The following is a 24,667-nucleotide window of genomic DNA, read 5'->3' as shown; positions in this document are numbered from 1 at the left end:
CACACACACACACACCCCACACTACAATGTCCTGTGAAGAGGTACTTTAGAGCAGTGACAAAACAGAGCAGCTCCCGCATGCGTCACCATGGGTGAGGGATAAGAACAGGAGGGACAGTGTGGGACACCCCAGGGACACCCAAATCAGAATTACCCACAGTGGGAGGTGACTCTGTACTGGGCTTGAGGAAGACAAAAGATGAAGAACAACCCACATTCCCTATCATTGCTTTCCTCTTCAGATCTTGCTTTGGCTTCCTGGGCATACTCAGCTGTGACCTCAGGTCCTAGAAAGTAGTTCACAGTGGTGACACCAATGCTGTGATACCACTCTTACAGAAAACAGAGAAATGATGGGATTGGTATTAAGTAGAGGTACAAAATCAATGAACCCATTTTTACAGATCTTTCCAGGATAAATTCCTTCACTGAATTCGATTCCAACTTCTATTTAATGAGAACCTGCTAGGTGCCAGACATTCTCACTTCATTTCTTTATTTGAATAACACATCAACTTCTCATGGAAAAACGTTAAGTACATTTTAGAGATCAGGAAACTCAGTAACTTGCTCAAACTCACACAGGAACTCAGATCATCTTATCCTACAACTGACAATCATGTCTCACAACATGGTATCTTCTAGAACAGGATGCTATTTCTGTCACCCCTCATTCCCCTTCCTTACTACTTCCTCTCATGCCTTAGGAAGTTGGTTGGTAAGCCAGGATAAAGCTGTTGACATAAAGCTGCCAGATATCCTGCCAGAATTTCCCTGCCGTTAGTCAGAATGGGACCACTTTCAACATCACCTACACACACAGCACTTTTCTTGAGGTTTCCTGTTTATTGCCTCTGCTTTGGAGACAGTGAGTATGATGGAGATGGAGGGAAGGGGGGATGGATACAAGTTATTTTATTTTTCTCCTTTTCTTTCTCTCCTTCCTTCCTTCTCTCTCTTTCTCTTCCTTCCTTGACTTCCTGATTTCCTTCTTCCCTTCCTCTCTTTCTTCCTATATTTATTTGCCTTCGGGGGCCAAGTTTAATGTGGTTTATAGGTCAAGCAAGTAACATAGAAGAGAATGACCAAATGAATACGTGATATGTTTTCTAATATATCATAGCCTTGCTTCAATTCCTTTCTAATACCATTATTTATTGAGCTCCAAGCATTGGGTCTAATTAAAAATTATGTTAATATTAAATTAGATGACCATTGTCCTTTATATGGCTGTTCTGTGTGAAAGCCAACAAGTCACTTAACCTTTCTGAGCCTATTTCCTTATCTGTAAAATGCCTGGTTTCACTGGGTGATCATTCTTATCCTTTTTAGTTCTAATACTTGGTTATAAGTAGAAACATCCATGAGCTGTAATATTCTACTTGCTAGAGAAAACAAAGAATTCATGTATTGAGCATGTCAATAAACACGCTCACATGTTATTCAAGAAATTATGATTTATAATAGCAACTGATATTGACAAAGTCCTTCGATACGACATTAAGCATTTTATGTATACTATCGTCTGATCCTAGTAACTACATATGCCATACCATTCATTCTATTTTTTATACGAGAAACCTGAGGCTTAACAAACCTATCCAAACTTTTTGGGAGATATTTCTCCATGGATCTCTCACATTTCTGCCCAACATACAAACAAAGGCACTGCTCTAGACTTCAAAGGTGTTTGTGTAAAAAATGGCCTTGGAAAAAAGTGTCTTCTTCCAGAGCAAAGAACAGACTTGTTTACTATGAAGTATAATTAAGATAAAATTCTCTGGGGGAGAGGTCAGGCAAGCTAACTGTCCATTATGAAAGACCTGTGTTCCCTATATTTGGGGTTCTTCTGCTAAAATCCGTGTCCTGTGCCATCAAGATGCTGCTGTTACTGAACATTTTGTCCCAAGCCAGAAATAGCTGTTCACCTATCAGTAAGACTATTTTATTTTTCATGTGCCCTGTATGTGTATTGATATGAACTCCACAACAAAATTACTTAGTAGTTGTAATTGTAAACTAAGAGCCCAGGAGCAATTACTAAGATCCATGTTAAATTTATTTATTCCCTTTTTATTGAGCCAGTTGCTATTGATTTTATTTTCTCACTCCATTGGTTCCCCTCCCCCACCACATCACATTTCTTTTATTTTAGTGATTAAAACTAGAAAGTCTATGTGCATACTTAATAAAACCTAATTTAATATCTTTAGCCTCTTTCCAAATAAGATAAGGGGTTGAATACTTTAACTTTCCTGTTATACATGTTATTTTGTTTTGTTTTGTTTTTTAACTTACACCTTGTTTTGTTACTGAAAACTGGACATTATTGTTACCTAATGCTTTTTTAGATTGACCCACGTTTCCCAATTTTTTCCTCCTTATTCCTAGTCTCTTCTTGTTTCCTTCTGAAATAATTTTCTCTTTTTGAATCCTTCAGAATATCCATTAGCATCGGTGGTAAATGTGTTTTGTTTTGTACAGAAATATCTTTATTGATGATCAATCTTAAAAGGCAAGTCGTTTGGTATACAATTCTAGGATGACAACTGTCTCTCTCAGTACTTAAATGATATGATCGTGTGCAGCTGATGCTGCTAAAAAGTCCACTGTCAATAGAATTCATTGCACATTATCCATCTTGGTCCCTGGTTTCTTTTAGGGCCTCTTTATATCTTTGGTGGCCAGTCTGCACTTTTCCAGCCTCAATCACATGCTTAACTGAATCATATAGAACTCTAAATATATTGATCAAATATTATTGAGAATGGAGACAATATTACACCTTTTTGACATGTTGCAAACCAAGAAGGGATCTTTGTTTACAAAGGGAATACTCTATCTACCCTGTGTCATTTATCAGTACAACAATTCAGTGCTCTGAGGCTAGAATCAGCTCTACTATGGATACATATATGAGAGTCTGATCATAGAGGTTCGAAACAAATGCGCAGAAGAATCAAATAAACACGTTTTGAAAGGAGGGAGTAATAAGAAGCAGAAGCAGTATGGATATAGGAGATGATGAAAAATAAAATATGTTTATATCTTCTTTTCAGTCCCAGTGCAACAGATGTCTAAAAAAAAAAAGAAAGAAAGAAAGAAAGAAAGAAAGAAAGGATACTGCTCCATTTTGCTCTTTTTTAAATCCCCCTCCCCCAAAGAAAAAAAACACTAATTTGGCCTTCACTGTCTAGTTTCTGAATGCCAAAAGGTCTAAAAAGCCTTAATGACTAAGAAGCTAATGAGTCTGCACACCCTTGTGCAGTACTTTTCAGCTTGAAAGCACTTTATGAACATTGGCTAATTAATCTTTACAACATCCCACTCAGAAAGAGAGTTAAACTGGAAATCATTAAACAGCGTGGTAAAGTCCCTCTAGTCCTGGAAACTCATGAAAAGTATCACTAATAAGCATAAAATGTGAGCACTGGGACCTTCCATCAATGTCCTAAAGAAAGACAGTAGGTACTGAGTCTTTTCAAACTTACAGATCACAGAGAAAGGCCGTTAAAGCCTTCTGGGCTGGTCGATTCCAATAATACATTATTAAAGGACACTGGAAGTCTACACTGGGGATTCTGTGAGGGGCCGGGGCCACCCGCTTTACAGACTCCACTCCTGAAGGCAAATGGCTTGAAGAGACACATCACTATCAGCTTACGTAATGGGTGAAAGAAGGCCTTCCCACCATCATGTAACATCTCCTTTCTCTGTGTGGACCCTGCAAGTGGCACCCTCTGGCAGTAACCATAAGGCAAACCTTCACTGAGCTGGGTGGGCCACCATGATTGGAAACTGGGGTCTTATTCAAGCATGAAACAAGCTCTTCAAGTAATTTGGAAAATAAGGTATCAAAATATGTATGTATGTGGTCACCTTAGGAAATACTTTCCATATGTTTTAAGGACAGAATATGTAAAAGAGTAAAACAATGAGTCTGAAGTTTTCTACAGTCTCCAGAGAAAATTCCTGCTTCCAGAGGTATAGTTTGGTTCACTGCAATTTTGTTTCTAAGCAAATTCAGTACAAACAATAGGTCAGATTTTTATTTCAAGAATCTGAATCCTGCATGAATCTTGTCACCTCACATCAAGGTGTATACATTTGGCTCAACCATGACTTTCTCTTATCAATGCTATGCTCTCTTTGAAGAAAACAGTCTCCCCAAAATACACAGAGACATAAAGTACCAACTTTTAAAAAAATGTTTATTTATTTTTGAGAGAGAGAGAGAGTTGATCAGGGGAGGGGCAGAGAGAGGGAGACACAGAATCTGAAGCAGGTTCCAGGCTCTAAGCTGTCAGCACAGAGCCCAATGTGGAATGTGAACCCAAGAACAGCGAGATCGTGACCTGAGCCAAAGATGGACACTTAACTGACTGAGCCACCCAGGCGCCCCAAAGTACCAACTTTGTTTAAAAAAACATTGGCATGGAATAGACAATCCAACACATACTTTTGGAAATTGTTTAAGGGGCGCCTGGATGGCTCAGTCGGTTAAGCGTCTGTCTTGGCCTAAGTCATGATCTTGTTGTTCCTGAGTTTGAGGCTCATATCAGGCTCTGTGCTAGAGATCTTGGAGCCTCACGCCTGTTTTCAGTTTCTGCGTCTCCCTCTCTCTCTCTCTCTCTGACCTTCCCCCAATCGTGCTCTGTCTCTTTCTCAAAAATAAATCAACATTAAAAAAAAGAATAAACACTCTAAAGAGAATGTGGGGGTACATTTTATTCACAAAAGGTGAGGAAGAGCAAGACAGCAAATAAAGGAAAAGGAGAAACTTACTCTTCTGCTTTTGCTTCTTAGGAGAGGGGGACATAGGTGTTTCTGCTTGTGCCCTGGTGGGTATCAAAGTGGAGGACACCAGGGGAACTAGAATGAGCACCCTCTGGCTATTCTCGCCTCTCTTTCTAAGACAAGCATTGGCTAGAATATCCTTAAGAGGCCAAGTTCATCCAAGGGTAGACAAGGTGAGTCCAGCTCCTGGTAAGCAGCCTTGAACCATCAGTGCCCACTTTCCTTGACTTTTTGTAGGTGCTGCTCTGCTAACCGCTTGAATCCTGCAGGTACTAATTATATCACCTGATAACCTTATTCCTATTTGCTCCCACCTGGGAGACATAAGAAAAACAACTCGCTCATATCCAAAGGCACTTCTAAATTCCCACCCTCTTTATGCACAGGCACTCCACTGAAAGAACCTATTTCAGGAGTGATGTCCTTTCCAAGATCATTTGTGTTGTGTTTTTCAGATCATAAGATTTCAACAGGAAAAAGAAAGAAAAAAACCACTCATATCTCTACCACTCAGGGGTAACCACTATTAACATTTTGGAGACTAACATTCAAATTTTCACCTTTCTCTCCCTTCATGTAAACTCAAATAGGCTAATCCTACATGTAATATTTTATCTGCTTTTTTCACTTTTTATAACCAGCTATCACTTATTGTGACCAGTGTCTATAGATGCAAAATATCCCATTGTGTAGTTCAGGAAAAGAAATTTTATAGAGAAAGAAAGCAGATTGCTGGTTGCCTGGACTAGTGGGGATAATGAAATTAACTGTAAATGGGATAAGGGATCTCACTGGGGGGATGTTCTAAAACTGATTTATGCCAATGGTTGCACCACTCATGAAGTTACTGAAAAACATTGAATCGCTCTTTGAAATGGGTGCATTTTATGACATGTAAAATATACCTCAATATAGCTGTTAAAAATTATCATTCAAAAATCCCGCTCTTTGTGTTAATTAATATTTTTTAGCCAACTATCTACTGCTAGACATTTAGGTCATTTCTAACTTTAACAATCTTAGGGTTAAACACTCAAGCAATTAAATGTTTGCACATCCCATAATTATTTTCTTAGGATAAAGCCCTAACATTTGAATTTATTTATTTAATTGAACACAAAATTTACTTAATTTAGCACTTTCTCTGCACCAGTAAATATTCTCAGTGCTTTAGTAATATTAATTCATTAATATATATGGACATGTTAAAATAACTCCTAACATTACACAAATTTTTAGTTTTTGTTTAAAAAAATCAAATAGTATAGGGACACCTGAGTGGCTCAGTTGGTTGAGCATCTGACTCTTGATTTCAGCTAGGGTCATGATCTCATGGTTTGTCATACTGAGCCCTGCATCCAGCTCTGCGCTGACAGCTCAGATTGGGATTCTCTCTCTTGCTCTCTCTCTCTCTCTCTCTCTCTCTCATGCACGTGCATGTTCTCTCTCTCAAAAATAAATAAATAAACTTAAAAAAATCAAACAGTATAGAAGTATATACAATGAAATAACTACAGATGCCTCTTCATTTCCTATCCTGCTACCTACTTCCCTCCCAAGGAACAACCTTATGAGGCATTTACAGTGCATTCTTTTGTAAATTAAAAAAAAATTTAATTAACTAACTGTCAACTTACAATATTTAGTTCTGGGGGTGTTTGTAAACATAAGTGGGATCATACTACAGATTATGTTTTATACCTTCTTTATCACATGGCCTTATCTCTTGGAAAACTCTACATGTCAGTTCAAAGAAATCTACTTAATTCTTTTTAATCTTGCAGAATATTCTATGAGATGAATGTACCTACTGATTAACATTCATGTTGTTTTCAATTTTTCTCGATTAAAATAACACTGACATGAACTTTGTTATAAATACATCTTTGTACACTTGGACAATACTTTTGTTGGACAGATTCCTAAAAGTGAAATTTTGGTTGAAGAAAATGTGCATTAAAAAAACATCTTAATAACAACTGCCAACTCCTCCTCTAAAAATTCTCTACCAATTTATACTCCCACTAACAGTCATAAGAGAATTCATTTACCTCTACTCATACAACATTGGGCATTATTATTCTTTTTAAATCTTGTCTGACAGATTAAATCGGCACTTACTTTTGCATTTACATTTATTTGATTACTACTGATAATAATTTCATAATATAATATTTGTTGGTTATAATTTCCATAATTTCTTAGCTATATCTGCTTTTAATATGGTCTCTTTGAGTCTTTTGCTTATCTTTTACTGAAAATTCTACTTCTTATTGCTTAGTATGCACTCTTTTTATTCTGAAAATAACCATCTTCCATTTTTTCAAATCATGAATCTTACTTGATAATTAGCAATTGTCATCTCTGTGATACAGTCCAAGAGCCCTACAAGCTATGATTGCTTCATCTAAGATAAGTAGGTATTACAGCTCAGTAAACTTGGCCTACTCCCTCTCACTGTATAAAGAAATTTTACAACAATATCTACCTATATAACTCTGTCAAGGTTATTTTTATAAGCAGGTTGACCTACATATCTCATCCTGCCTCTTTGCTCCCTCCATTTTTGTAACTTAGAGTTTGTAGAAGAAGTCAATTTGAGCTACAATTTGATCCAGACACGCTTAAGTTTTAGCTATTAAGGTCATTATGATTTCCCCACTTAACAAGAACAGGTATAATTGTAGGAAGCTACGCTGCACAGTAATTTAGTCTTGGTATCAACACGTTGATGCTGGAAAAATCCTATTATATCATAATCAATGTATAAACAGAAAAATTCTCTAAGGCTATCATCTGATACATTAGTTTTTCTTTAAATTTGAAACATATTCACACTACTTCCTCCTATCAGTAGCAGGATCCTTCCTTTCACCATCTTATTTATCTAGCTCCTTTATTTTTAATAACTCCTCATTCTTAAAGTAGTAGATATTTCATATAAATGGATTCATATAATATGTGGCCTTTTGTGTCTGTCTATCTGCTTTCACTTAGCATACTATTTTCAAGGTTCATTCATGTTGTTGCATATATCAGTACCTCATTCCTTTTTTCAGTCTTTTCTTAAATTAATAGACTTTATTTCTTTAGAGCAGTTTTAGGTCACAGAAGAGTTGAGTGGAAGGTACAGAGATTTCCCATAAACCTCCTTTCTTTCCTCCCCAAAACACAAGTTCTTCCCAGTATTAACATCTTACATTAGTGTGGTACATTTGTCACAATTAATCAGCCAATATTGGTATATTATTAACTTCAGTCCATAGTCTCATTAGATCCAAACCCACATTAGAGTTTACTCTCTGTGCTGCATATTCTATGGGTTTTGAAAAATACATATTTGTCAAATACATAATGATATGTATCCAGCAATACAGTATCATACAGAATCATTTCATTGACCTAAAAAAATCTCTGTGTTCTGCATATTCATCCCTCGCACTGCCTCCCCAAATCTTTGATCTGTTTTATTGATTCCATAGTTTTGTCTTTTCAGAAATGTCATATAGTCCGAATCATACATATGTAGTCTTCAGTTTGGCTTCTGTCACTCAGCAATATCCACTTAAGGTGACTTCATGTCTTTTCATGGCTTGATAGCTTTTCATTTACTTTTATTACTGAAAATATTTCATTATATAGATGTACACAGTGTGTTTATCCACTCACCTACTGAAGGACATCTTGGTTGCTTCCATGTTTTGGCAATGATAAATCAGGCTGCTATAAACTGTAATGTGCAGGGTTTTGTGTGGACATAACTTCCCAACTTCCTGCTTAATACCCAGGAGTATGATTGCTGGATTGTATGTGAGTATTTTAGTTTTATAAGAAACTGCCAAACTGTCATCCAAAGTGGCTGGCTGCACAATTTCGCATTTCCACCAGCAATGAATGGAAGTTCCTGGTGCTCCACATCCTTGTCAGCATTTGCGGTTGTCAGTGTGTTGAGTTTTAAACATTCTAATAGGTGTTTCAGAATATCTCATCATTGTTTATATTTTCAGTTGTCTCTTGACATAGGATGTTGAGCATCTTTTTATATGTTTATTTGCCATGAGTGTCTTCTTTGGCGAGCATCTGTTCATATCTTTTGCCATTTTTAAATCAAGTGGCTTGTGGCTTATGGTGTTTTAGGAGTTCTTTATATATATTGGATACCAGTCCATTATCATATATATATGTTTTGCAGAGATTTTTTTCCCAGTCTGTGGCTTGTTTGTTCATTACATGTTATTTTTGTGTAAAGCTTAACTAGAATTTTCACTTGTTTCTATTCTGATTTCAGAGAACTTTAAGATTAATCAAATATTTTAATACATTTCCTCATCTATTTTCAACCCTAGCTCAATATCAGTGTACCTAGGACAGTATCCTTTTGTCCAGTCTCAAGGAAGAAGGCATGTTTTTTCTGTGAGTAAGCCCTTATAACTAGCGTTTTTCATTTGTGTCATTTCTGTGGGATCTTGGGGCTCTTTCTGTCTACCATCATTGTTTCTAACTCATCCCTGCATCTTCCCTCCTCCACCAGAGAGGAATGTTTTCCCTTTCATTTGGTATTGCTGTTTCCATCTTTACCCGCATCTGCTTACCTTCAGGTCCTCACTCCCTGGTCATTTGGGTTACAAGCTGCAATTTACAAGATAGAAACTTGTCTATCACCTCCTGATCAACGGATCACAAAATCCACCAACTAATTTAGGTCCCTGTCCTTTTTAAAACCTTTAATACTTCATCACCAGCTGGATAATAAATATTGGGCTTCCATACACTATACATTCGTATCTCTCTTTCTGTGTTTCTGACACCCCCATTCAAGTTAGTGTTTCCAGATTCAGTCGTTGGCATTCTAGCCTTCTCATTCCACATCTCCCTCTAAAAATGTATTTATTCCCATAATATAAGCAACCTACAAAATAAAGCAGTCTAGCCATCGAAGAATTAACCTTTGAGCAGTAGTTAGCTAGAAAAGAGAGCAAAATTGGTAGGGCCAGATATTTAAGCAGCCAAGAAACTTGTTCTTCTGCTTACTTGCTCCTGCCTCACTCTTGAATGTTGGTCCATCTCTAATTCCCTTTGGCTCTGAATTCATACCCCTATGTCCTTAACCACACATCTTCTTAGCTACCTTCTGCTATTTTTCACATTTAGGTTTCAGAGTTTCTCATCCTAATCCATCAAGTTGAGCTCTGGAAATATTTGCTTCCTTGATCTTATAGTCCAAGTTTATCATTTCCAGTCCTAAACTTAATTTGACTCTGATTTCAACAATATTAACTAGACAGGTGCCGAAGTCTCTTCCTTTTATCTGTGTCTTCAGTAGTAACTTCTGGGATGATTCTCAGAGATGTCTCTCTGGTGCTGACCTTTTCTCTGTGCTCTAGCTCCACATTAGAGTTGCCTAAAGGACATTTCCACTCAGAGGTCTATATACTACCTCAAACTTAGCATTCCCGAACCCAGTTTATCATTTCAATCCCCTTGTCCTTCTGAAGAAAGAGAGCTTCTGAAATCCTATATATGTGCCAAATGGTCATTAACGTTCTATTCACCCAGTTCCAAACCCTTGAAGCCATCTTTGATTGCTGTCCACATATTGGTGAAGCACATCACAGCAATTCAGTAGCTTTGAGGTCTCCATCCCCATACCGTCGAGCTTCTGTGGCCTAGCAATTTCATTCCTCACTATCTCTAGATTATTATAACAATAGCCAAAACGTTCTCATCCTCACAATGTCTCAAGAACTCACTAATCCTTGCTTTCCCATCCTGAAAAGTCATAAATTTAAACATACTGACTATCCCAATGTGCCCTGTTGTCACAATTAAAGAATGTAAGAAATATTATAAATGCCTTACATATATTGAAAACTGTTTTTTCAAACTACTATTATGTGAGCATTTTTACACCACATACAGTATTTTTTTTAAATCTTATTAGAAGCTCATCAGAAAGTATCTCCAATATTTAAGAATATGGCTTGGTATTTTATAGATGCTTGTGGAAGATATGTAATAATTTCAGAAAAAATAGTGAGGAAGTATAAAATTGCTATTCAGAGGAATACGTGAGACCCAGAGGGGATTCTTCTACTTATATATCTTTTTTTCATTTTCCAAAAATAATTTATCACCAAAATGCAACACCAGTGACATGGATAATAAACCATACTATTTTTTAATTTCCAGCAATATTCTCCAGTGGAGAAGAAACAGAGAAGGCTATGAAAAATATGCTTAGAGCATTAATATTTAATTAACGTAATAGGACCCCAAAATGAATATTATAAATGTAAAAGCCTTGATCAAATCCATAAGTTGTGTCTATGCAAGTATAACACTGAATTTGTACCTACTAAATTTAAGACATTCTTAATAGACAACCTGGAAGATTGCACTTAAAGTTTCACGTAAAACAAATAGAACTTTGTGAAGGGCTAATCATTCACAGGCACACCTCATTTTATTGTGCCTCACCTCATTGCACTTTACAGATATTGTGCTTTTTACAAATTGAAGATTTTTGGCAACCCCACATCCAGCAAGTCGCTTAGTACTGTTTTTCTGATGGCATTTGCTCACTTCATGTCTCTGTGTCATATTTTGGTCATTCTCCCAATATTTCAAATTTTTTCATTCTTATTATATTTGTTATGTGATCTGTGATCAGTGATCTTTGATGTTATTATTATAATTGTTCTGGGGCCACAAACCATACCCATATAAGACAACAAACTTGATCAGTAAATGTGTGTGTTCTAACTGCTCCACCAATGAGCCAGTCCTCCCCAGACTCTCTCCTTTCCTTGGGCCTCCCTATTCCCTAAGACACAAAAGTATTGATATTCGGCCAATTAATGACCCTACAATTGCCTCTAAGTGTTCAAGTGAAAGGAGGAGTTGCGCATCTCTCATTTTAAATCAAAAGCTGGAACTGGTTAAGCTCAGTAAGGGAAGGCATGTTGGAAGCTTAGACAGGCCAAAAGCTAGGCCCTCTGCATCCAACATTTAGCCAAGTTGTAAATGCAAATGAAAGGTTCTTGATATTCTTGAAGGAAATTAAAAGTGCTACTCCAGTGAACATACAAATAAGAAAGCAAAACAGCCTTATTGCTGATATGGAGAAAGATGTAGTGGTCTGGATCAAGATCTAACCAGCCACAAGTCTCCCTTAAGCAAAAGCCTAAGCCCAAGCTAGGCTCGAACTCTTTCTGGTGCCATGAAGGCTGAGAGAGGTGAGAAAAGCTGCAGAAGAAAAGTCGTAAGCTAGCAGAGGTTGGTTCATGAGGCTTAAGGAAAAAAAGCTGTCTCCACAACATGCTGATGTAGAAACTGCAGCAAGTTACCCAGAAGATCTAGCTAAGATCATTAATGGAAGTAAGTGGCTACACTAAAACAAAATTTTTAGTGTAAATTAAACAGCCTTCTATTGGAAGAAGATACCTTCTAGAACTTTTACAGCTAGAGAGGAGAAGTCCATTCATGGTTTCAGAGATTCAGGGGACAGGCTAACTCTCTTGCTAGGGGCTGATGCAGCTGGTGATTCTGAGTCGAAGCCAGTGCTTGCTCACTGACCATTCCAAATATCCGAGGGCCCTTAAAATTATGTTAAATCTATTCTGTCTGTGCTCTACCAATGGAACAACAAAGCCTGGATGACAGCACATTTGTTTAAGGCATGGTTTACTGAATACTTTAAGCCTACTATTGAGACCTGCTGCTCAGAGAAAAAGATTCCTTGCAAAATATCACTGCTCACTGGCAGTGTACCTGGTCATGCAAAAGCTCTGATAGAGGTGTACAAGGAGATTAATGTTGTTTGATGCCTGCTTGCACAACACCCATTCTGCAGCCCATGGATCAAGGAGTCATTTCAACTTTCAAATCTTATTATTTAAGAAATATATGTCATGGGGCGCCTGGGTGGCTCAGTCAGTTAAGTGTCCAGCATCAGCTCAGGTCATGATCTCACGGTTCGTGGGTTTGAGCCCTGCGTCGGGCTCTGTGCTGACAGCTCAGAGCCTGGAGACTGCTTCAGATTCTGTGTCTCCCTCTCTCTCTGACCCTCTTCTGCTCACGCTGTTTCTCTCAAAAATTAAAAAAAAGTAATAATAAAAGAAAAAGAAATATATGTCGTAAGTCTAGAAATTGTCATAGATAGTGATTCCTTTGATGGATCTGGGCAAAGTAAATTGAAAACTTTCTGGAAAGGATTCGCCATTCTAAATTCTGTTAAGAACTTCTGTATTCATGGGAATAGGTAAAAATATCAATATTAACAGGAGTTTGAAAGAAGTTGATTCCAACCCCCGGGGATGACTTTGAGGAGGAAGGAGTTCAAGACTTCAGTGGAGGAAGTAGCTTCAGATGTGGTGGAAATAGTGAGAGAGCGAGAATTAGAGGGGGGACACTGAAGATGTGACTGAATTGCTGCAATCTCTTCATAAAATGTGAATGGAGGAAGAGTTACTTCTTATGGATGAGTAGGGAAAGTGGTTTCTTGAGATGGAATCTACTGGTGAAGATGCTGTGAAGATTGTTGAAATGACAACAAACAATTTAGATAGAATGTTACATAAGCCTAGCTGATAAAGCAGCAGTGTAAACATAACTTTTATATGCACCAGGAAACCAAATAATTCATTTGGCTTGCTTTCTGGCAATATTTGCTTTATTGCAATAGCCTGGAACCAAACCCACAATATCTCCAAGGTATGCTTGTATTACCAGTGTCAAGCAGAAATCCAAAGAGGGGAGGGGTTCATTGGTAATTCAGCAAGTTTTCTCCTTATGTATCTTAGAACATTCTAGCTAACAAGCTAGGAAGCTATCTTCAAAGCCAAAATGCTTTATTGCCCCCACCCATATTGTTTATTTTCCACTCAGATTCAGTCTGTCAGCAGTATAGTCTTATCATTTGCTTTAGGTGTTGTTTCTTTTCATAGTTCAAATATTTATTTTAAGGGCTAAATTATACATACAGTAAGAAAAAAGAATAAAAATACAAGCCTAGAGAAAGGTGAAGGAATTAATAAAAATAAAAGTTGAAAATAATAAATGAGAAAACAACCCATAAAAATGATAAATTACTCCAGAAAGAGTTCTTGTAGGGAAAATCAATAAAAGAACTAAATCACTGACTAGTTTAATCAGAGGAAAAAAACCTACAAACGAACTAAATCAGAAGTGATAAAGAAAATATAACCACAGCTACAGAAAAATAAATTTCAAGAATTATAATAGACTTTTATACAACCCTAAGCTTATATTTTTGAAAACCTGATGGAAATTTGTGTATTTTAAGAAAAGTACAAGTTAATGAAATTGAATCAATAAGAAAGAAAATTTGAGTAAACCAATCACCACAGAAATAAATAATGAGAGTTGTAATAGAATCATTCTCAGAAAAGGTGGCAGGTGTAAATGGTTTCAGAGGCAAATTTTTTTCAAGCCTTCAAAATCAAGGTAATTTCTATGTTGTTCACACAGTACTTGAATCCAAAGACGGGAAACCCTCAAATATTTTTTGAGGGCACAATAATACTGATAACACAGCTTAATAAAATAATATAAAAATTAAGCCTAGAAAATAAGTCTCTTATGAAAACAGATGAGAACGCTCTTAAATAAAAACATTAGAAAATCAAATACATATATTTATACATGGGAAAATTAAGTTTATCCAAATATTTAAAAATGGACATGACCAAGAATTTCTGTTCATTGAACTAGTGATTCAATATTGCAAAATCAGTTTTTCCAAATATTCATGTTAACTTGTAAAGGAAAAGGTATGATCACAATATTCTAAAAATGTCATATGATAAAATCTACTGCCTATTGGCTAAGAATTTTTTAATAAGCTAGAAGGATATTAAAAAGTATTTTTAAAATGAAGGAACATGTTGGGGTACCTGGATGGCTCAGTCGGTTAAGCCTCCGACTGCAGCTCAGGTCAGATCTCACGTTCGTGGGTTCGAGCCCTGCGTTGGGCTCTGTGCTGACAGCTAGCTCAGAGCCTGGAGCCTGCTTTCGGTTCTGTGTCTCCTCTCTCTACCCCTCCCCTCTCATGCTCTGTCTCTCTCTGTATCAAAAATAAATAAAAAAACATTTAAAAAAAAATGAAGGAACATGTCATATTTCTAAATGAAAGGACCTAATATTAAAAAGAGATAGATTATCCCACTAAATTACTCCATACATTTTTTTTTTTCTGGTGAAAAAAGAAAGGATACATTTGGAATTTGAAAAAAAAAAAAAAGGTAATTCTAAAATTCAAATGAAGTGTACAATACTAACCAGCATTAAAAGGAATAGATGAATGAGGAGTAGGTAGAGCTATGATGACCAAAACAGAGTAGTACTGGGGACATAATAATCACACAACATAATGGAACAGAGGTCCAGAACCAGTATGTATAACAAATTAGCACTGACAAAGGTGATTCAAAACCAATGCAAAAAGACGGTTTACAACAAATCACATTGGGATAAATATTTCACCATTTGGAAAAGAGAAAACAACTAAAACTTAGAAAGTCTTTTTTTAAAAATCCCAGAGAGATTAAAGACAGGCTAAAAAATAAAATGGCAAAATTTCCACCAAATGTGGAAATTGTATGAGAGAATTTGGGTACATTTGCAGATGAAAACATTTATATCTCAAGACATAAATTGATACTAGGAGACATATTGAACTGGGAAAAATCATTTGCAATGCTTTTGATATCATGAATACTCTAAATAGGAATAGAATTCTCTCAAAACAATCAGAAAAGAAAACCTCACAAGAATGATTTTAAAAACCCAGAAACCACTAAGAAATATAAGAAAAATGTTTAGTATACTAATTATTAAATAAATATAAAGATAACAATCATTTTTTCCTAGCATATCAACAAATCTGATACAACAATATTACAATTAAAATTAATATCCAGGGCTAATTATAATGTGGGAAACAGGCATATCTTGAAGGAGGTGAACTAGTATATCATTTCTGAAGAACAGTTTTGTAAAATATACCAAATGTTTTTAAAAAGAACAGGCCCTTTGTCCTTAACAATTCCATTCTTAAAACTTTATCCTAAAAAAATAATCTGACAGGTTTACACAAATGCACTCATGTCTTAATCAGGAGAAAATTCACATTTTGTAAGACTTGAAACTTACACATTTGGGAAGGGAGTTCTTTAATAAAAATAAAAATGCAAAATTATGAAAACAAAATTAGTTATAAAATATTTATTTAGAATGAGGAAGGCATAATATATTACAAGTATTTCAAAGTTGACAAATATCACAAACATTACAATATCCCTCTAAATAGCATAATATTTATATTCATTTTCCTAAATTTTTGACAGCATGCTTTTTGATCGCCTCTGCATGTGATTACAATTTTTAATATTACTTTTCTATAGGCATACAGAAAAAATAGTTGTCTGCCCCAGCATGATCAATCAAAATCTGTTTTATATCACTGATGCTTAAAATGCATAATATAACTCCACCAAGACAAATATTTCCTATTTGCAATGCTGGTACAGGTTTGTGTCCCACAAACGCAGGAATTCTGATCAATTCAATTTTGCATAATTCCCACCTAACAGGAATAAAAAAGAAAGAAAGAAAGCCTGCTCTGTTTATCACTGTAGATGCTGCATTATTGTATATGCTCCTGACAGGAGAGAACTTCTGCTTTCACTAGGCATCTATGAAAGCCAAATTTTACATACCTGATGAGTAAAATTTTCCATAGCCTAGCATCTGCTCCATACATTTCACGCTTCATTTCTCCTCCACTGAGCATAATTCTAGGGCCACATACATAGAATGAATTCATATTATAGTGTGTCCTCTGGCCTTAAACCTTTGTGTCAAGTAAGTTGGGATAGTGGGTGAAAGAGTATTCAGGTAAGTCATTCTTATTAACGTAAGCCTACCAACAACTTAACTCTTCACAAAAGAGATTGAAAACCATATAATGTACCTTACTAAACTCAAACTAAATGCATCCTCAACTTGACTTCTTCTCTAGGTCCCAAACATGTGGCCCCTCTAGCAACACTTGACAAATGGGGAAGTGTGACAGATAGGAAGTTGGAATGCAAAAAGAAAGTTGTCTCAAGTGAGTAATTAACAATCATCATGTTTTATGAAAATATTTTACATTTGCTACCCTTAGAAGTCTTTGTTCTTTCTCATTTTTTTTTGCAATTTTTTTTTTCCCATCTGACCCTTACTTGTTGTAAATCCTGATCCTGGGATTTCTTTCTAGAAAATCTTTTCTGCAACAGCAGGTTAAATTACTATTTGCATGCCTATGACCTTCAAATTTGTACTTCTAGTCCAGAGTTTCCTTTGAGTCCTAGATCCAACTGCTAACTCAACATTTTCACTTAGATTATCTCAAAAACATGTCAAATGCCTTATCCAAGATAGAACTCACAACTGACCACCATTGACAACTTATCTCTCTTCTGAGAGGAATGTGGTGTCCTAGTAAAGGCACCACCTTTCAAACAAGGTTGAATACAAAAGCCTAGGAGTTATGCCTTATATCCAACATATCACTAAGTCTTATTGATTTTGCCTATTAGTTTTTTCTCAAAATTGTCTGTTTCCCTTCATCATCACATCACTTCCTACTCTCTCACCTCCACCCCAATCCAGACTACCCTCATGACTCTTCCATGTCTTCCTGCTGCCTGGAGGACCTGGCATTCAAGTCCTTCACAATCTGGCCCCAACACATTTTTTCTAGACTTATCTTCCATATTCCTTGTATGCTAGCCACAGGAGATTACTCATTCCTACGCATAATAAAGTTTTATACTATGTCCTTTTCCATTATTATTCCCTCATTCTAGAATGCTCTTGACCACTATGTCCATGTTTTAAACTCTACTTATTTCACAAGACCCAGATAAAACATCTCCAGATAAAATCTTCCTGGACCTTTCCTTCTGTTCTAGCATTTTCTGCCCCTCTTTCCAAACAATCAGTACTCCATCATGCTGTTATAGATCTTTGTACATACCACTAAGATAGCTTCCTATATTGTAGCTCATTTGTACCAATATCTATAATGGACAGATTATGAATTGCTTGAGGGCAGAGAAAATGGCTTCATGTCCTTCTGCCACTTGGCATAGGGCCTAGCTAGATACAAGGTAGGATCTCAGTATATGTTTTCACAGCATATCTTCAACTCTGTTTTAAGTGAACAAAGTCCCAACTGATCTGGCATAAGTAGAAATAAGAAATGTGTCTGCTCCAAATCACGAGAGAATATTGAACACTGAGAATGAACCAAGGGCTGAAGGGGGAGGGGGGAGGAAGGGGTGATGGTCATGGAGGGGGGCACTTGTGGGGAGAAGCACAGGGTGTTATACGGAAACCAATTTGACAATAAACTATTATTAAAAAAGAATAAAAATAAGAACGAGGAAAAACAAAACAAAACAAAAAGAAATGTGTCTGCTCATGTAATAAAAAGTACAGGCATAAAACTAGCTCCAGCAGGTGCTGAGATATCCTTCAAATGAGGTCATAAAATGCTGTTATCTCTGTTCTCCTTCATGTGGGCTTCATTCTCAAGCATCATAGTAACTCTACACCATTATTCAAGATGAAATTTGAGCAGTATAGGGAGAGCGTCTTTTCCCTGACAGTTTGCACAAAAATGCTGACGCTGGCCTTCATTTACCAAATTTGATTATGTGATCATCACTGAACCAATCCTGAAGGCCAAAGAAAACTAATCATCTGATAGGTGAGACCTGAGCCATATGCCTATCACTGAGCTTGGAGTGGAAACAAGGACTAAGAATAGGGTAGCTCTCTAGGGGAAAATCAAGGCCCTGGTACCAAGATGTTGAGGGCTCAAAATAATAAGTGTACACAAGTAGTTAATAAATTCTTGGGAAAATTATCATTAACCTTCCTTTCAGACAGAATTCTCAGTGTTACATCATTTATTTGAAATTTCATAAAATTTGAAATCTATCCTTAAAAATATTTCTAGGTTCTTAAAAAAATCACATTGATGTTTTTGAACATCTGGCATAATATCTAGCATAGAATATATGTTATGTGCTAGGACATGCATGTTAAAAAACAAAAGAATGACAGTAAATAACACAGTCTGTAGAAGAATGTATATAATATATAGAAAATGCCATACACAAATGCATACATTAACCAGGACAAGAAATAGAGATCTGCTTTACCCTAAAGTGTAATTCATTATTTCACAATGACCAAATAAAACACGACTTGTGTTTGCTTAAAGAAAAAACTAGATTTCCCTCCCTCTTCTTTTTCTTTTCTCTTTCTTTAAAAGAAAAGTTCAGAAAATGGGCCATTGATTTAAATTCTTGTCTTCGCTTACTGAAGTCAACTGTTATATGATCATATATGAACCCAAGTTGTATTTTGGATTTATATCTATATGTTAAGGCATCCATGACAACAATCAAATCAGACCCTGGTTCAGGCAGATACTACAGAAATGCTAACTACCAAGTAGAGTTCTGCCTGAGCTAAAAGCGATAATGCTCTTTGTTTGGTCTTAAAGGGAAGAAATTTTCTTTACAAATATATCTAGCAGACCAACTCTACCAAGTAAGATTGATTTTATGACTGTTCTAATGCTTACCCATTGACCATGAGAGCTAGATGTGGCTGTCAGCTCAAGGAATTTATAAGATCCAATGTCAGATCCACAGAGAGTGAGCCCCTTTATGTCAGTCAATATTTTAATCATTTCCCTCTTCCTCTGAAACAGGGCACAAAGTATGATACAACATTTTCTCAAAAAATAATTCATGAATTGATTTAAGCACACATACACACACACATGTTTCTTTATGGTTTAATGTGTTTCTTCATATTCTATCTACCATTGAACTTCCTTTTAGGTAAAATTCATTCATTACCAACAGAAGCTGGAAGGCCATTCTTCTCATGACATACAACAAGCAAGAAGGTTAGGGAAGGTGAAGTGTGTTGGAGGCGATGAAGAACAAACTTTCAGGTCATACCAACTTTTCTTGCTTTGAGAAAGAATAGGGGGCAAGCAAAAATTTCTCTCTCTCTTTCTCTCTCTCTCTCTCTCTCTTACTTTTCTTCCCCCTCTTCCCATATGTTCATCTATTTTTTTTCCTAAATTCTACCTATGAGCGAAATCATAGAACAGCAAAAATTCTTTCTGAGTCTATATCAATTTACAAAGTTAATGGGGATAATAGAAACCAAAACAAACAAATCATTTCTATCACGGGAAGCATTATTAGTGTGAATTACATGTTACGTAGCACTAATTTCATTTTGCCTACATATCGAACACAGCACTAATAAATAGCTTCAAGCTAACTTCAGAGTATCTTTTTCAATTTCTAAGAGGAAAAAAGAATGTTTGATTTATCACTTGTACTTCTACTAAATATTGTTTAAAGTTAAAAGGAACGCAAACATTCTTTTCTTCTTGGTTTCATGATACTTTAGGGGAAAGTTTGTAGCAAAATATTAGCTTCATATTTTCTTGTTAGAAATCCTCCTATGGTCTAAGAAGAGACTGCATATCTAAGAGAATCAATTTAAGCCTTCAGTAAGAGCAACACTTTGATTCACTGATACATAATTTAATATCTCCTTAGTGTTTGCATTATAATTCAGTGACTACAACCCCAAAAAGCAAGTAGGAAATTAAGGTACTGAAAGTGAACAACTTTAGGCAGTAAAGTATGGTGCTCATGAAATAGGAGACAGATCAAGTTCCAGCTTTTGGTGTTTGAGCAGTTTGAAGAAAAGTAGTGGCTTTCAGAAATATTGCAAAGGGGAGCTGGCAATTTCACAGTATTCTACAGCTTCTTATTGATTTTTTTAAGTCCATAATGTAATAGGGACAACATCTTAGTCATTATTTATCGGTTCTCCTTTAGAGTTCTTTCCTCTACTCAGTCTCCCTGTCATCACATCTTTTTGGACCTTTCTTCTCAGAGCTTCTGCCCACCATGAGGACATTTAAGACTGGAACCTTTTGGTAATTTTCTTTTACTCCAACTCTGCAAGTCCTAATCAACTTTTACCTGCATCACCAGGAAAATCTCTTCATGGGTTCATGATTCTCCGCTGACATTACCCTCCTCTCTGCCACCATTTATTCTCCAGATCTGATCATGTACTCTCCTGTTTCAATGACCTCAGTGGCACCTAATGCCACCAGGTCCAGGTACTCCTGGCCATTAACAGTCTGGCCCCAACATTTACATATCCCACTCCGATCTTCTACAGGACATCATACAACTGTCTCCAATCTACACCTATGAAATGTGAAGCTAGACAATACTTCACTTCCGGTTAATAATATTTTAAAAGGCACTCCCACGATAGCTAATGGAACTTTCCAGGCCATTCATTGCATTTGAAATGTTTTTTGCTTCTTGATTATTTATATTCATATTAGAAAATTTTACCTTAATGGATAACCTGTCACTTCTGTTACTTAAGTGAAATTAGCAAATATTTCTTAAATACCTAATCTTCAGCACTGGTTTTTTTTTTTCCTATGAAAACGTGAAGAGGATGAAATGTGCCTCTTAACCATTGAGATTATAGATAAGAACAAAATCTTCCAGAGAACCAGACTGTTGGTTCACACTGCCAAAGGTGAAATTGCTCTATAGGTGGCTAGTAAGTAATAAAAGCAGTGAGGGACACCTGGCTGGCTCAGTTGGTGGAGCATGAACGCTTGACCTTGGGGTTGTAAGTTCAAGCTCCACGTTGGGTATAGAGATTACTTAAAAATAAAATCTTTTAAAAAAGCATTGAAAGTTACATGTCTAGAAAAACACATTTTACATATTTTAATAAGTTATTTGCTGGTAATATATCAGATTACTGATAAAAATGGGGCAATAAAATAACTATTTCAGTATCTCAATCTTTGCATTAGTCTCTCTACCTTTGAAAAAGAAATACTAATAGTAACTAATTTCCTAAATTAAAGGAATAACTTAAAGCTCTGGAGTTATAATTTAAGATGTTATTAATACCAGATTCATCATACAATATTGCACTGGGTTTTAAGAACTTTTACCATACATATGATCCAGCAATTACATTCCTTGGTATCTGCTCAGGTTACATGAAAACCTGTCCACACAAAAACCTTAACATGGATGTTTATGGCAGCGTTATTCATAAGTGCCAAAACTTGAAAGCAACCAAGATGCACTTCAAAAAGTGAGTGGATACGCAAACTGTGGTACATCCAGACAGTGGAATTTTATTTAGTGATAAAAAGAAATGAGTTCTCAGGCCATGAAAAGACACGGAGGAACTTTTACATGCGTATTGCTAGGTAAACATAGCCATTCTGAAAGGTCATTTATTGTTTGCCTTCAACTGCATGGCATTCTATAAAAGATGAAACTACGAGGACAGTAAGAAAGACCAGTGGTTGCCAGGGGTTGGGAAAGGAAGGGATGGAGAGGTGGACCACGGGGATTTTCAGGGCAGTGACACTATTCTGTATAATACTACAGTGGTGGAAACATGCCATCGTACATTTGTCAAAATCCATAGAATGTATGACACCAAGGATGAATCTACTGGGAGCTGCACCGGCCTTGCTGGATGACAAGGTCACAGTAAGGAAATGGCAGACGTGGACGGCTCCTGCCATGAGAGGCGGAAACTGGTATCTCCTTCTGCTACTGCTGGTCATGTGAAATTAAGCCTGTTGCTATTGATTAGGCCTCACAATGTTCCATGTCACAGATACCCCACACAGATACCTCATGGGAAGAAGCATATTCCCACCTCTATAAAGAGGAGCTTAAACAAAGCACTGCAGTTGTTTTGTTGAAAGGCTCTTCTAATGAGCCTCACAAATTTAAGGCATAGAAAATGAAGAGGGTTAAAGAACACAAGATTTACTATTAACTCTGGTCCGGAGATAAAGAGCCTAATTTAGGAATAAGAAACAAACAAGAGCAAGGCATAAGTTTTAGTTACTGTGCGTACCTATGCTAACTGGTGCCCATTATGAGGATGGGTAAGAGTAGTTACAACTTAAACTCATATGCAAAGTTCAGCACGTCTAGGGCACCTATGGCGCTTACACCTTCAACATCAAAGAATGAGGTTGACCAAAGGTTTATTTACTAACCAGCTCAAACACATTCTTCCACCTGTGAGCCAGACAGAATGCCTCCTAGCCTTGTTTATGCCTGAATCTTAGCACTATTGTTATAAACAAATGTGTTTGCTATCTGCTTCTCACTGAAAACATCCTGCTATCTTCTTAGTAGTAAGATTTTCTACTGATTCAAACAAATGTGTATGTTATCTGCTTTTCACTGAGAATATCCTGTTATCCTATGATGTGTAAATTACCTCATTGTAATTAGAGTAGTTCTGCAAAAATGCCTCTGTAAAACCTGTGTCTGCACCCTTTTCAAAGTATCTTATCACTGAGAATATTTGTAAAAATACCACTTTTTGATGTCATGTTAACACTTAAAGCTATAAATAAAGGCACAAAACCTGGCAAGAGAGAAATGCCAGGCTGGTGACCAAGAAAGAAAGAAACTCCGGGCTCTCTCGTCTCCTTTTTCCGCCGACGCTGTCTCTCCTTCAGGGGACCCTGGACCAGCTGGAGCTGGACTCCGGCATAAACCCTAAGGTAAACTATAGACTCTAGGTGAAATGATGTGCCAATTTATGTTTATCAGTTGTAACAAATGTGCCATCCCAGTGCTGAGTGTTGATAATGGGGAGAATGCATGTGTGGAGACAGGAGGATATGGGAACTCCTTGTACTTTCCACTCAGCTTCGCTGTGATTGGAAAACTGCTCTAAAAACTAAAGTTGATTAATTTTTTAAAAGAACATAAGACAGAGGAGATGCCATTTAGTAAAGCTCATCTAATGAATACTTACAAAGCCAAATGACAATCACTTGACAGAATGTCAAGATTTTAATTTCTGTGACTCTAAGAATAAATTGTAGAAAATTATAATATAGGTTCAATATCTTCAGTTTCTGTATAAGTTCTGATCCTGACTGAAACCAAAGAATTAACTTTGTTCCAAATAACAGAATAATCTAGAAATAATTTTAAAGTGATGCTTTCAACTTTTATGTTTCTCAAAATAAAGGCATTTGAGAACATTGAAAACCTAAGCTGGGCTTCTTTAGGTCAATGTGGAGGGATAAATAGTTTAAAAAAAATAGCCTACAGCAAAATAAAATCTTTTTTTCTTCAGGAGACTTGTTGGCATTTTCAAGGAAATCTGACTATTAGATATGGGGAAGACTAAGGTGACCCAATTGCTCTCAGTAAGTATCACCAAGCTGGGTTCTCATGACCCATCCATTTTCTCCATCCTCTCCCCAAAGGCAGTGGTCCAAGCCCACACATCTCAGCTCCCTACCCTGCTTTCCTGCTTGTCTTCCATGGGGACTCCAAATTCTGCAGTTTGGAGACCATATTTGAAGAGACCATTCTTTAGTTCACTGACTTGATTTGCTGGACAAGATGTTCAGGAACACTGATTAGAGGGCAGTAAGATCAAAACAAAATGGATATTTAGTAGTTGCATTAGCCTTGAGAAATGAAGACTGCTATACTTTAAATAACCTTATCTTAAAGTTGTATTTCAAAGACGGCATCAGTTAAAGCCTGATAGGATGAACTTGAAGTGTCATCTCTTCAAGGACAAGACTCTTGTTTCAGTTCATAATTCCTATGAGCAGCTTCTGTGGCGTGCTTTCTCTTTATCTTAACATAAGTTTGCTTGATGTTCTTGGGATTCTTTACATTTAATCTCAATTAAATTACTTCAGGAGGTTGTACGT

The 24,667-nt window shown here is 36.5% G+C and overlaps 1 protein-coding gene across 1 annotated transcript in view; it reads right to left on the bottom strand.

Moving 5' to 3' along the window:
• The window catches only part of PDE11A (phosphodiesterase 11A), a 350,510-nt gene that overhangs the window by 219,050 nt on the left and 106,793 nt on the right, over positions 1–24,667 (bottom strand). The gene's annotated exons all lie outside the window — the stretch shown is intronic.

This window comes from Suricata suricatta, chromosome 3 (genome assembly GCF_006229205.1).
Source record: "Suricata suricatta isolate VVHF042 chromosome 3, meerkat_22Aug2017_6uvM2_HiC, whole genome shotgun sequence".
Classification (NCBI taxonomy): domain Eukaryota; kingdom Metazoa; phylum Chordata; class Mammalia; order Carnivora; family Herpestidae; genus Suricata; species Suricata suricatta.
Note: the sequence above shows the minus strand (reverse complement) of the source record. Positions and strands in the feature narration are given on the sequence as shown.